Source organism: Garra rufa, chromosome 11, assembly GCF_049309525.1.
Source record: "Garra rufa chromosome 11, GarRuf1.0, whole genome shotgun sequence".
Taxonomy (NCBI): domain Eukaryota; kingdom Metazoa; phylum Chordata; class Actinopteri; order Cypriniformes; family Cyprinidae; genus Garra; species Garra rufa.
In genome coordinates, this window is record NC_133371.1 from 34,706,106 (window position 1) to 34,708,908 (window position 2,803).

Below are 2,803 nucleotides of genomic sequence, written 5' to 3' on the forward strand. Positions count from 1 at the left end.
AGTGACACCATGTGACGTTTTCCCAGTGAAATTTCATTAATGTGACTGTGCCTTAATATAAAGTCCCAGTGCAGTCAGACTGCACCACCACTTTTGAAACCAAGTTACAAAGACAAATGCTAAGTAATGGTTTTTAGTCAAAAACTGAAGCCATGCAACATTTATTCACAGTCACACATCAGCCACGTCTCGAAGCTCTGAGGGTGAATCACTAAGTTAATGAGCCGGTAATGAATCATGATGATCGATATCAACGGTGATGAACTATGAGGGCGTATCATCTACTTTAATTATTTACTCTTGTACTATGAACTACAAAGTCATTATGTGTATTCGAGAGCCATGATTTGCTACAATTACTCACTGCTTCACAGCTTGCCATAAAATGAAACAAGCCTCCCATAAAATGCAAAAGCCTCTACAACAAAGAAAATCCATAAGCCGATAGGCCTATACACCAGAGCTGTCTATACAGCTGCCAGAGTTGTTTAATATGGAAAGATGAAAAAGAATATTTGCCCTAATTCCAGTTGTAAATGCATAATAAACAGCGGTTGAATATTTAACAGCCCTCAAACATGTGGAGTGCCTCACATGACTGGGAGTTGTCAGTCACACAGAGCCTGAAGCATCACAGCAGGAGAGGTTTGGCTCAGCAATGGGAGGCGCTCAGAGGGTCGATTAGTATGCACAGTTGATGTCCTTTTAAGTTAGAACAGCCTTACCATCGCTGAAGGAAGGACTGTTGTGCTAGAAAGCTCAGCTGGTGCTTTTTGACACGTCAGATCAGCCTCTTAGTAGCCCATCATCCTCCTGCCACAGGAACATTGTAGTGTCTGCCACTAATCTTCAAATGACAACCTCAAATTTTTGTGTGGAGGGTTACTTTGATCTTTAGATACGCCGCTTTGTTGCTGTCGACAGTTCCTCAGGTAAAGTAACAAGTGAGGTACTTATATAGGGCTTTTTGGATTTAGGACACTGAGCACTACAACGCTGCAGTTCACCATTTTATTCAAATCAGTTCTAGTCAAAATGGAAGACGGTATGGGTGCAACAACATCTGAGAAAACTGTAGTTACATGTACAGTTTATGACTCACGTAACGTGTCCTTATGTAACTCGGTCGACAATCCCTGACGATCGTTTTTTTCCCACGTTCCTTTCGCCTACATACTGGCCTTGTGTGGTTCAAAGTAACAGTATGACTACTACAGGATCCATTCAACAGCAGATAGAGCTCAGTTACCATAGTTACTGTTAAACTCTGCACATATCATAATGTCATTCTCGTGAAGGGCTACTGTAGAAAGAAAAATAGGCAATGAATAACATATTTCCAGAGCAAACAACTTATTTAAACAGAAAGCGCACTGGGATCCAGTTGTTGATAATGAGAACCTAAAACAAGATCATGGAAAAAGAAATACAGACAGTACAACTCAATATTACTAAAAATTAAAAGGACCGTTCACCCAAAAATGAAAACTCTGTCACTGGTTACTCACCCTCACTCGTGTCATTCCAAACTTGTAAATCCTTCGTTCATCTTCCGAGGACAGATTAAGATATTTTTGATGAAATCCAAGAGCTTTCTGACCCTGCATAGACAGAAACTCAACTGACACGTTCAAGGCCCAGGAAACATCGATAAAATAGTCCACGTGACATCCATGGATTTTATGAAGCTACAAGAATACTTTAAGTGTAAAGAAAACAAAAATAACGACTTTATTCAACAATTTGAATAAAGTCCACGCAGGAGCAGTGTTGCCAGATTGGGCGGGTTTCCGCCCAATTGGGCTTCTTTTGATCGGCTTGGACCGGAGAATAACGCATTGGGCGGGTAGACAAAATTTGAGCTGCTTTAAAAAATAAACGGGCAAGATTTTGAATATGCAGCTTATTCGTTTATTCATTTTAAGTAATTGCGATGGCAAAGTGGCCTAAATATAACACGATAAAAAGTGGATTACACGTGGTGAGAGATGAATAGAAGACTTCTAAATATAATTGTAACTGAAATAAGAAAACGTGGGTGTGTGCATGAACGTAAATGCCAGCTACATTACATTTGTTTCTCATCACTTTATTGTGCACTTTTTGCACAGAAATTAGCATATTTTTACTGTGGACATTGAAAATGATGCATGTGTTTTTCCAAGGGTTAAAGTCATCGGTTAATTTCCACTTTGAAAAGAAGACATTTTACGCATATTTTCGGACTGTTTTGATCCATATTCCTGTGAAATTGATTTATCTTTATTTTATTTTGTCATTATTCTTTTTTTAAAGAGATAAAAATGGTCCTTATCAACCTTGACATGGCAATAAAATTCTCATTATTTTGGCAGGTAAAATTTGGGCTGGTTTTTGTTGAAGTGTTCAACCCGATCTGGCAACACTGCGCAGGAGCCCGGTTCAAACAACACAATGTTTTTGTCGGTTACGACCGACACCGTGTCAAATTATGCGATTTTACTTCTAAAATCTTGTGTCGCAAACTAGAAATTTGTCAGACTACATGTTTCTACCTGACCATTCATTGTGTGCCGTCTTTAACACTGTGCGCGGTCATCGCTACAGTGGGACTAGACAGAAGGTACCATGAGCTTAAACAAACAATGGCTAGCAAACACAGAGTTTTGCCCAGTCTTGACATCAGAAAAGCCCACAAAACAAAGAAAACGTGACAGTGGACGCAAATCTGGATTGCATGAACAGGACAGCATGAACTGAGGTAAAATTATTTTTATTTGACCTTTGTTCACTCATAGTAGCGGTAGTCCCTTGGGATGTAACT